A 13091-nucleotide genomic window follows, 5' to 3' on the forward strand; every position below is an offset into this window, starting at 1 on the left:
CATAACTAGGGCAAGGCTCCGCCAAATTGTGTAAGTTCTCATATTGTTTGCAATACATCAAACTGCGGTTGAATGATCAGCCTCGGGCATTCGTAGGGATTGTGAGAATATTGCTCAATTGTGGCTTGTATGGAATTGATTGAATCAGAGTTCAGAATGCTGCATGAAGGTGGAGTGCTTATTGGTTTCTCAAATGAGCCACTTTATCATTTTATCGGTGCGGACCTCAACCGTGCCATCATGAAAAATGTAATCTCGTCCATACATTTACAGGCTGTGTGTGCGTTTTTTAAAATTGTTTATGACATGATCAAGTTCACATTCTGCTCTACGACGAGGCGATTTTCAGCTACTTTAGCCAATATGGCAGCATTGATTTACTTGGATCTTGCATTGGAAAAAATCTGTAAATGCGTTATTGACTGATGTACTTGCTCCTCAAAGGACCAAATGTGGTCTTCAAAGGGATAATTCACACAAAACTGAAAATTCTTTCATCGTTTGCTCTCTCTCTTTTTAATTGCTCCAAAGCTGTTTGGCTTTCTTGAGCACAAAAGAAGATATATTTTTTTAGGAAAGCTGGAAACCTGTAACCATTGACTTCCATATAGGGCTGCACGATCTGACATTGCAATATTTTTTTTTTTTTTTTTGCAGTACAGGTCCATAAATATCAACACAATTCTAGCATTTTTGACTCTATACACCAACACAGTGGACTTGAAATGAACAAAATGTGCTTTAACTGCAGACTGTCAGCTTTAATCTAAGGGTATTTACATCCAAATCAGGTGAACGCTGTAGGAATTACAACAGTTTGCGTTTGTGCTTCCTACTTGTTAAGGGTCCAAAAGGAGTTGAACAATTGGCGTCTAAGCTGTTCCATGGCCAGGTGTGTGTTATTTCCTCATTATCTCAATTACAATGAGCAGATAGAGGTGCAGAGCTCATTTCAAGCATGCTGTTTGCATTTGAAATATGTTACTGTCAACTATCAAGATGAGATCCAAAGAGCTGTCACTATCAGTCAAGCAAGCCATCATTAGAGATAGCAAAAACATCAGGCATGGCTAGGCCCACATGGAATCTGTGCGCGCAGAAATCCGCAGAATTCCCCAGATTTTTAGCCCGTCATTATTTCTGTTTATTTACCTGAGTAAATGTGTATAAATCTATATTTATTCATTTTTTTTAATTAATTAAAGTAATATTATTGACTAATATGAATTGGTTTATCTGATTTATTAATTACTAATTATAATTAATTAATTATTTTCTGTCTTTTAGTTGAGATATTATTTGAGCGACTTGTTTTGTTTACCAAATAAAGTGAATCTAATTAGATTTACATTTTAAACATTAAATAAAAGTTAAAAAGATATTATTTTTTATTTAATATATTACAGTTTTAGTTTTGATTCTCCCAAAATCATTCCGCAGAAATCCGCAGATTTTTAGCCCGTCATTAATTCTGTTTATTTACCTGAGTAAATGTGTATAAATCTATATTTATTCAGTTTTTAAATTAATTACAGTGATATTATTGACTAATATCAATATGTTCATCTGATTTATTAATTACTTATTATAATTAATTAATTATTTTCTGTCTCTTAGTAGAGATATTATTTGAGCGACTTGCTTTGTTTACCAAATAAAGTGAATCTAATCGGATTTGCATTTTAAACATTAAATAAAAGTTAAAAAGATAATGTTTTTTTATTTAATATATTACAGTTTTAGCTTTGATTCTCCCAAAATCATTCAGCAAAAATCTGCAGATTTTCTGCAAAATTCTCCGCAGAAATAGCAAAAAACGTCCGCAGATTCTGTCTGGCCCTGGGCATGGCCAAAACAACTGTTTAGAACATTCTTAAACAGAAAGAACACACCAGTGAGCTCAGCAACACCGAAAGACCCGGAAGCATTACTATGGAAATCAATGGTTACAGGATTTCAGCTTTCATCTAAATATCTACTTTAGTGTTTAGCAGAATACAAAAACTCATAAAGTTTGGAAACCATTTAGGGGAGAATAAATATTGAGTAAACATTTTTTTTTTTTTTTTTTTTTTAGAGTTGTTAAACGGTTTAGCAAAGATCACTAAATTGGATTAGACCATTAGCATCTCGCTATACAAAAAATTAAAAATAGTTTTGACAATTTTGCTATTTAAAGCTTGCCTGTTCTATAGTTATTTTTTGTCATAACACCGCACTCACACAATGTCATAAGAGGTCAATATTAGGTTAGATTTAAGTCATGACATCAGGTGACCAAAATTCAATGTCTAGCCAATATCTAAGGACGTTATTTTGACGTCCAATAACAACTTGAAATGAGAGTGACAAAAATCCAACGTCAAGCCAAGATCTTTAACCAACGTTATACTGACGTCAAATACTGTAATTTATTCGTCAGGTATAGCAACCAAAATCCAACATCTGATAGACGTCATAGTGGCAACGTCCACACAACGTCAAGCTGTAACATAATTAGATGATGAAATTTAGTTGATTTTAGGTAGTCTGTTGGACATTGACGTTGGATTCTGATGTCAACCCGATTTTTATTTCCAAAATGAAATGTACCCATGATGTTGGGGCACAACGTCAATCTGAGGTAATGTTGACATCCTGTGCCTGCTGGTAAGGCCATAAAAATGGAAACCCTTCGGTATATTTTGAACAAGATTTTTTTTATTTATTATTAATTTCAAAAACAGTTAACAATAAAACAAATTGCATCAACTTTAAAAGCTATAACGTTAGGGGAAAAATGACAGAAATGGTGTTACAGTATGTTTAGTACATTTTAAAGAATAAGAAAAAAAACTGTAAAATGATAAATTAAATAAATATAAAAATCATAAAAAATAGGACAAAAAAAGAAGGAAAATTATATAAGGTTATACTTTGAATTAAGATGCTCAATTGGTTGATACAAATTGTAAATTAGTTACATGTTTATATACATTACACATTTTTATGCTTCATTTTTTTATTGATAATTTGATTCTTAATTTGACTTATAACCAGCACTCCTGCTCCTCCATAAACACTAATACGCATCAAGAAAAGTCAAGCTAAATAAGAATATTTTTAAAAATCTTTGATCATTTTTGAGTGACATGCTAATGGTCTAATCTGATTCAATGATTTATGCTAAGCTAAGATGAAGGTTCTCCCACCAGACACAAAGATTAGCTGAATGGATTCCAAAATGGTTAAACTCAACTGTCTAACTCTGGTGGGCTTTTAATATTTTCCTTATTTCCAAAATAAAAGTGGAGTGTTCCTTTAAACTTAACATATTTGTTCATAATAACGATAGGAATTTTACTGAAACTCTTTGGTAATTTTTGAGTGATATGCTAATGGTCTAATCTAAATCAATGATCTTTGCTAAGCTAAGCTCAATGTTCTCCCACCAGACTCGGAGATCAACTGAATACATTCAAACATGGCGAAACTCAACTGTCTAACTCTAGTGGACTTGTAAAATTTGCTTATTTACTAAATAAAAGGGGAGTGTTCCTTTAAATTTAACAGATTTAACAGAACAAAAATATAGAAATATTATCAAAACTCTTCGGTCATTTTTGAGTGACATGCTAACGGTCTAATCTGATTCAATTATCTATGCTAAGCTAAGCTAAAAGTGTTCCCGACAGACCCGGAGACTAGCTGAATGGATTCCAAAATGGTAAAAGTTGTACCATGTGTCAAAAAAGTGTGCTCCTTTAATGTTGATAGGTGTCCGGCTCGAAGATATACAGTACAGTCTCAGTTTAATGGCGACCATTTGCTTTGGCGTTGTTTTTCTCGAGCGATATTTCCACCTGGGTTCACAGACATGGAGGGATTTTCATATGGCCGCTTTCCACCAATCCAATCTGTTAGGGCAGCTCAGCTCTTAGATAAGGCAATGAAAAACAGCCTCTGATGTAAGGCTATGAAGCCATTTACAGTCCTCTATTATGCCGGGATCCTTCGCTGAGGCTTCCTGGATACACAAAGCTAATGTTTAACAAGGAGCTTGTGAAACCCTTCTGGCAGATGACCCATGACGGTGAATGAATCACTGCTGTGCCTGCACTCAGGTGTTGGAGCCCAGCGCCCAGCCGAAGGGGCAGACTGGCTCCTCCAGGGCTAGCTGTATTTGCATAGATAAGCCTTCCCTTTTGATGCCTAATAGTTTGGTATTGAAGGAACAGACACTATTCGCGAGGATGAGAAGCGGCAGATAAGATAAGAAAGCCTTGGAAAGCGGTTGCGATGCTGATGTTACTGATACAGCAGGGGGGGAAAGGGAAGCGATGCACTTAAGCAAAGTCATTATTCACTATAATTAAACTTTAAGGAGGCTATTTCATATAGGTTGTACTCTGTGAAAGGTTTTCGTGATGCCACTTTTACTATGATCAAAGAGAGGCCTCTAGGATTCTTAGAAAGGAAGGAGTGCATTGCTGTCAAGGTTAGACGTCTACAGTGACACTGACAGAGGCATGAATCACTGAAATGTTACTTTCGTTAATGTGGCAAGTTACAAGCAGTTGAAGTCAGAATTGTTCGCTCCTGTGAATTTTTTCAAATACTTCCCAAACGATGTTTAAGAAAGCAAGGAATTTTTTACAGTATTTCCTATACTATTTTTTCTTCTGGGGAAAGTCTTATTTGTTTTATTTCGGCTAGAATAAAAGCAGTTTTTCATAAAAAATTAATAAATAAGATCAATATTATTAGCCCCCTTAAGCAAATCCATGTATAGCGATGATTCTGTAGAGAATCGAAAAAACAATATTGCTTATTTGCCCTAACTTACCTAAAAATATTTAGTTTAAATGTATCAGTTTGAATAATATACAATTATAATTTTGCATTCTTTATATCTTTTAAGCAAAATAAAGCAGATCTAAAGGCTACCAATACCAGATTCTGAAACCCATTGTAGATTAAAAAATCAACTCCTTTAAACAATAGTCTGTATATATGTTTATGCGGTTCATTACGCTGTGGTGACCCTTGACAAATCAGGGACTTACCTGAAAGATGAATGAATGAAAGAGTGAGTGAGTGAGTGAGTGAGTGAGTGAATAATTGAATGAATGAAAGAATGTTTATGTGCTCAGCATAATTGAGTACACCCCATTTTGGAAATTAATATTTAATACATTTCTCAGTGAATATTGACCTTATCCTAAAATGCGGAAGTGCGCCTGTTTTCGCGATTGTCTTAGAACTTCCGATTTAGTTGCCTATGATAGAAATGACAAGGAATAATAAACGGCAGAAAATGGTCAAACTACTTGCTCTACAAACAAATATCTGCATGACTATACAGACCAAGTACAATAATATAATAAGAAAATAACAAATTGCAACATCAAGCAGCGTAACGAGCAGTTTTTAACTTCAAAAAATTAATCGAAGTGAATAAAACCGGAAGTCGCGAGACAAACAGATTCAAATGGCAGGGCCCGCTCGTCGGCGGAGAGTAAGGTGAATAGGCAATGTATTTGGTGCATTTAAACAAAGCAGATTCATTAATCAGATATATTTATTAAAAATAATATTTTAGTCACCAAACATTTTTAGTAATTGACAGATAATACAATTAAATTTGAGCAAAATATTGAAAAAAAAATTACAGCCTACTAAATTTTAACAAAAATTTTCTATTTTTATTGCTTCTCTTGAACTTTCCTCTCTTTAAAATGTATATTTAATATTGTTTTTTAAAACATAAGGTGGGTGTACTAGTTTTTGGACATTTATCCTAAGTTATTTTGTTAGATAAGCTCCAGATTTGGCTTTAGTACTGACTAATCTAATGCATATGCACAAATATAAGATTGTATAGATTCCTATTTAAAAAAATGAGTTTAAAAGAGAGATTTGTGAGACGTGCACCTTTCGTTAAACTGCTTTGTAACTATAATTATTGTGAAAAGTGTTCTACAAATAAAATTGAATTGAATATTTCTTTTGATCCACCATGACTGATTCCATGCTGAGTAGTAAATGTTACGGATATGAAAAAAACATTATTAATAATATGTTAATAATCTTGTTATTATTCATTGTTCAAAAGTCTTTTCTCTTAACTTTTTATATTGCTTTTAACATTCTATTCCAGGTATAGGTGTAGAATTCATAGAGACCCCAAGCAAAAGCAACATTAAAATCCTCGAAAGTAGCCTACACCTTTGTAAAACTGCTTTAGAATGATAATTATGGTGAAAAATGATGTGCAAATAAACTTCAATGTAATTTAATATTTTGTTGATGCACCATGGCTGATTCCACGTCCTGTGATAATTGTATACACACAAAATATGTTAATAATATGCTAATAATTTGTTATTATTTAATGTTCAACTATCTTTTCTCTTATTATTTTTAAAATTCTATTCCATTGCTATTAGAGTTCATAAAGACATCAAGCGAAAGCAACAATAAATCCTTGAAAGTAGCCTACACCTTTTGTTAAACTGCTTTGGAAGATAATTATAGTGAAAAATTCTATATAAATTAACTTTAATTTATTCATTCATTTTCTTTTCGGCTTAGTCCCTTTCTTAATCAGTGGTTGCCACAGCGAAATGAACCGCCAACTTATCCAGCAAATGTTTTACACCCTTCTAGCTGCAAATCATCACTGGGAAACATCCATACACACTCATTCACACACATACACTACGGACAATGTAGCCTCCCCGAATTACCTGTAACACATGTCTTTGGACTTGTGGGAAAAACCTGAGCATCCGAAGGAAACCCATGCCAACATAGGGAGAACATGCAAACTCCCCAGAAATGCCAACTGACCCAGCCGGGGCTCGAACCAGTGACCTTCTTGCTGTGAGGTGATCGTGCTACTGACCATGCCTCCCATAAACTTCAATGTAATTGAATATTTTTTTGTTGCCCCATGACGCACTGTGGTTAATGTTTTACACAATATATGTTAATAATTTGTTAATAATCGTGTTATTATTCACTGTTCAGCAAACTTTTCTCTTAATTTTCAGATTACTTTTAACATTTTATTCCATAGCTATAGTGTAGGTGTAGAGTTCATAAATACATCAAGCGAATGCAACATCGAGACCTGGAAAGTAGCGTACACCTTTTGTGAAGCTGCTTTGGAAGGATAATTATGATAAAATTATATGCAAATAAACTTTAATGTAGTTTAATATGTTTTTGATGCCCCATGGCACACTGTGGTTAATGATATACACAATATATGTTAATAATATGTTAACAATCGTGTTATTATCATATTACTTTTAACATGGTATAGAGTTTGTTGCAACATTGGCTCATTCAAGCAAACATTAACACATCAAAAATAGCCTACACCTTTTGTAAAACTGCTTTGGAATGATAATCATGGTGAAAAATTATATGCTAATAAACTTTATTGTAATTTAAAATGTTTTTTATGCCCCATGGCTGAGTCCACACATTCTAATAAATATATACACATTATATATGTTAATAATTGTGTTATTATTCACTGTTCACCAATCTTTTTTTCTTAATTTTTAGATTATTAAGTTTTAATCCATAGCTATTGGAGTACAGTTCATAAAGACATCAAGCGAAAGCAACATTAAGACCTCGAAAGTAGCCTACACCTTTAGTTAAACTGCTTTGGAAGCATAATTATGATGAAAAATGATAAACAAATAAACTGTAATGTATTTTAATATGTTTCTAATGCCCCATGGATGATTTCACACACTCTGATAAATGTGTACACACAGCATATGTTAATAATATGTTAATAATCTTGTTATTATTCACTGTTCAGCAATCTTTTTTTTTTTTCAGGATTTCAGATTACTTTTAACATTCTAATCCATAGCTGTAGGAGTACATTTCATAGAGACATCAAGCGAATGCAACATTAAGACCTTGTAAAGTAGCCTAGACCTTTTGGTAAACTGCTTTGGAAGCATAATTATGATGAAAAATCATATGCAAATAAACTTTAATGCAATTTAATATTGTTGATGCCCCTTGTGGTTAATGTTACACACAATATATGTTAATAATATGTTAATTATCTTGTTATTATTCATTGTTCAACAATCTGTTCCCTTTATTTTCAGTTTACTTTACACATTATATTCCATAGCTATACCGTAGGTGTAGAGTTCATAAAGACATCAAGCAAATGCAACATTAAAACCTGGAAAGTAGCCTACACCTTTTTTAAAGCTGCTTTGGAAGGATAATTATGATGAAAAATGATATGCAAATGAACTTTAATGTAATTTATTAATTTTTGATGCCCCATGGTGCTCTGTGGTTAATGTTATACACATTATATGTTAATAATTTGTTAATAATCTTGCTATTATTCATTGTTCAACAATCTTTTCTCTTAATTTTCAGATTACTTTTAACATTCTAATCCGTAGCTTAAAGTATAGAGGTGTAGTTTAAGCGAAAGCACTCAAACCTCGAAAGTAGCTTACTGTTAATACACAGATGCGAATCCATACGCTGCAAACAAGTGGGTTAGAAAGTATAAACAGAGCCAGCGCTGTTTCCCATTGGAGGAGGGCATGGACGTGTCCTGTGAGGTCATCCCCATGGATGTGGGAGAAGCTGCGGGATGACGCCACCCTCTCGCTCCGCCCTGCTGCAAACTCGACGCTCGCGTTCATTTCATTCCTGCTCTCATTCCGAGCATTCTTCGCATCTCTATCGGTGCGGCGGAGATTCCCGTTCACATTCCGGCCGGCCCCAAAACACAAGAATAACTTTACACAGTTTGCAAAAAAACTATACAAACCCACACTAGAACAAAACAAAGGGGCCGAACTTAAATTTTGATATAAATAAAGCGGACGTTAAGGTAAGTTTTAAGGTAATTAGCCCTTTAACGGCTTGAGATCAAACGGTTTTTCTGGATTAAGTTAAAGCAGACGAGCAAAATACAAAGTGTATTGCGCGATTATGACTATTGATAGGCATGTAGCAAGAGGGGTCGGGCTCAAAGTATCTTTTCAATGGGATTTAGTTCGACGCTGCAGCAACAGGGTGCTTTCACTTTGTCCACTGACTCAGTCTGACATAGCAGGGAAAATCTTTGACATTTTTCACATTTTTGCTAAAGAAGCTGACCTTGCGCGCTCGTACTCTGCAGTAAGTCCCGTGCAATTTACACCCGAAACAATACGCGTCGTTTTGGGGAACATTTTTTTGGACATTGATTATTGCATGAAAAGAATTTTGGACAAGATGACGGATCCAAATGTTGCTGTTTTCTCCTCCATAGTTGGCTACGCTGCACATTTCGGAGCGCCGCACAAATATAGCGCGGAGAGACTTGTTGCTCGCGTATCTTTGGCGTTTATTCACCAGCTTCTGGTCGGATCTTAACCGTAAGTACACATTTGACTTTTTTCTTCTCTTTCATTATCTGACTTGCGTCAACTCTCGGCATCTTTATTCACTTGTTTTACAGTGTTGGTTTAATCTTTGGCTGTGCCATAAACACTTCACATCCTTTAGCCTATTTGTGTGGTTTATTTTAAAAACAGCGACTTGTTTAGTCATAACTTTAAAGACTCCTTTACTCTAGAGAAACTTTAGCTTGCTGAGCTTATGCAATTGTAAAAAGTAACTCATTTGTCTGTTCAACGCATTTATGTTTTAATCCCACAAGTTGTTGACATTGCTTTTAGTGTATTAGCCTGTTTCGGAAAGATTACATGGGAGAATCTGGCTGCTATTCCTCTGTCATTTCCTTTGTTGGGATTGCCCGCCCTGTTTCTGCAGGACTAATGTCGTGCCTCGGCGTGTTGCATTTAGGGTTTATAAACAGTAATAGCATTTCAAATGCTGCGTGTCACTTACAGTATGTGTTTTAAATCCTGAAACGCTGTTTCATCACTAGGAATGAAACTATGAAGGACGGTAACAGCGGGACGGGACGTAGCTTAGCTTAGCACTTCATCAGTGACTAGCTTTACAACTCCACTAACTATCCAGGCTTTTACATAATCGCACACTATTCAGTATTATTATATAATGGTTTACGTTTTTAAACATGGCATTGTCATTTTGAGAATGAATTATTCAACTATGAAATCAATCATCTGCACCTCCAGCTGCTTAAAACCTTCACTTTTTAATATCAAACTGCTTTTGTATAATCAATTGACTCATACCTTATAACACATCACAGGTATTACTATTGTAATACAATTATATCTTGATATTAGTCACATATTTCTTCAACTTGATTACATTACGGCCCCATAATAGTTCATTACAGTTTAACAATGGAAGCCATGAAAACACAGCTGGAAAAATTCAAGTTAATTTAATTCTTTTTTATTTCTATAGCGCTTTTACAATGTAGATTGTGTCAAAGCAGCTTCACATAGACGATTATAGTAAATTGAAACAGTGTCAGTCCAGTTTTTAGTGTTGAGGTTCAGTTCAGTTCAGTGTGGTTTAATCACTGCTGAGAGTTCAAACACTAAAAAGCAAATCATGTAATAGCAAAAATGTCAGCACTTTTTTTTTTACACTAAAATCTACTCTTTAGTTTTATTTAGTTAAACTGACTGTAGGAGATTAGCCAATTCAAAGTCATTTTCAATCAGATGTCAACAAACATTAATGTCCTAAATTTTAAACAGTCAGCAATGAGTCGACTATAAACATACAAATAAAAAAAACACATTTTCAGTGCACATTTTCACTTTCTGAATCATATAAAAGCATCATTTTTTTTGTCTTTCAAATGTTCAAGATTTAAAACTTTTCTTAACTCATTAAATTCTTAAAAGGAAAACAAGTTTCTCTATTGTGTGTTTTTGGGGAAAGACCTCCTTTCTTCCAGTTAATTGTCGTCTTATATTTCCCATTGACCCTTTTATAAAGAAGGGTCCGAGCGGCACAATGCGTTGCTTGTGTCCTCTAACTGGGCCATTATTATCACATACTACAGTAAACAGATTGACTTCTATCAGATGTAACCCCTGACATACTGTACTACAGCGATGAGAAGCAAATCAGTTTTTTCGTGTATGTGTGTGTGTGTGTGTGTGTGTGAAAAATAGGCTTAGCAATAAGCACTTTGTGCTCAGTGTGATGCAGCACATAGACCTGTTGAACACACGCGCTTGCTTGACATTTTCAAGAGAGAGAATGAAACGCTGAACTCATCAGTTGATGTTGAACATCTGACTCTTGATCAGATGTAGTTTATAAAACAGAGGAACCATATCAAAGTATTCATTAGCTACACCTAAAAAGGAAACCAGAGTAGAAGTGCTTTTTTTTGACGTTAGAAAGTTTTAGTCTTAGCCTTTACTATGTGTTGTCAGTTAGTATGTTGATGATTTGTGTTAAGCAGGTTGATTAAGAGGCTTTATTATTATTATTATTATTATTATTATTATTATTACCTTTATTTTACCAGGAAAGACACATTAAGACTAAAATCTATTTTATAAAAGCATCCTGGCCAAGATTAGGCAGTATACAAGTCGCATGGCTCTAACAGACAACAAACAAAATGCAATTAACAGTTAACATGAATCACACATTGACAAACAAACTTATTAAAACATCTGCAAGCCTGTGTTTCAATTTCTAGATCATTTATTTATTTTTAAAAGCATTCAGTGAGCAATAAATCAGTTTAAAACTTTAAACTGCAACTTGGTTTGTAGATTATTCCAAGCAAAAGGTGCTGCGTATTTAAAGCCCTTCTCAGTCTCGTCTCACTCCGCACTTTAAGATCACAATAGTCATATATATAGGCTGCTGCTGTATTATTATTGTTATTATTATTATTATTTATTAATGAGGAGGAATAGGCTGTCTTGAACTTTAAATGTAGCTCAAAACATTGAGCACTTTCATATTTTTGTGATCTTCATATTTTGTGACATGAAATGCATCTTCAATATTCAGTATCACACATATAGAGTTTTAAAATCAGAACTAGGGCTGTATAGTATATCGCTTCAGCATCGATATCACAATGTGCGCATTAGCAATAGTCTCATCGCAAGATATGCAAGGTAGAGTCGGGATAAAAGTTGAACAGGAGCCACAGAATTGTATTGAATTACTGAATTTGTACGAAATAAATACAATTTATGCTAAAATGATGTTTTTTTGCTCACTTAGAATTTTTTACTATGTGTTGCCTGTTAGTATGGTGAAGATTTGTGTTAACCAGGTTGATTAAGTGGCTTTTATAGTCACATATAGGCTGCTGCCTTATTATTATTATTATTATTATTATTTATTAATGAGGAGGAATAGGCTGTCTTGAACTTTAAATGTAGCTCAAAACATTGAGCACTTTCATATTTTTGTGATCTTCATATTTTGTGACATGAAATGCATCTTCAATATTCAGTATCACACATAATAGAGTTTTAAATGGTTATCAATCAGAACTAGGGTTGCCTGTGTTGCCTGTTAGTATGGTGATAATTTGTGTTAACCAGGTTGATTAAGTGGCTTTTATAGTCACATATAGGCTGTTGCTGTATTATTATTTATTGAGGAGGAATAGGCTGTCTTTAACTTTAAATGTAGCTCAAAACATTGAGCACTTTCATGTTTTTGTGATCTTCATATTTGTGATATGAAATGCATTTTCAATATTCAGTATCACACATAATAGAGTTTTAAAATCAGAACTAGGGCTGTATAGTATATCGCTTCAGCATCGATATCACAATGTGCGCATTAGCAATAGTCTCATCGCAAGATATGCAAGGTAGAGTATGGATAAAAGTTGAACAGAAGCCACATAATTGAATTAGATTACTGTATTTAAATAAAATGTATATATAAATTATGCAAAAATATGTTTTTTTTTGCTTACTTAGAATTTTTGTCTTGATCTACATTAAATATCTTTATTTTAAGGTGAAAAAAGACTATTTTACTTACCCCACTGGCAGATCATTTTATTTGTTTTAAAGGAAAAACTCTTAACTTTTACTTAATTCATCTAAAGAAAAAAACATACAATATTTTCACTTTATTTTATATTTTGAGAAAAAGCAACATAAGAACAGTTTTTATTGCATTGC

At 33.7% G+C, this 13091-nt stretch overlaps 1 protein-coding gene across 1 annotated transcript in view; it reads left to right on the forward strand.

Moving 5' to 3' along the window:
• Positions 1-8699: 8699 nt before the first annotated feature.
• Positions 8700-13091, forward strand: part of tead1b (TEA domain family member 1b) — a 164853-nt gene continuing 160461 nt past the window's right edge. The window contains exons 1-2 of the mRNA NM_001435835.2: positions 8700-8875; positions 9299-9404. The gene's annotated coding sequence lies outside the window, so the exon portion shown is untranslated. The remainder of the gene's footprint in view (positions 8876-9298; positions 9405-13091) is intronic.

Source organism: Danio rerio, chromosome 7 (genome assembly GCF_052040795.2).
Source record: "Danio rerio strain M-AB ecotype USA chromosome 7, GRCz13ab, whole genome shotgun sequence".
In the NCBI taxonomy this organism is placed as follows: domain Eukaryota; kingdom Metazoa; phylum Chordata; class Actinopteri; order Cypriniformes; family Danionidae; genus Danio; species Danio rerio.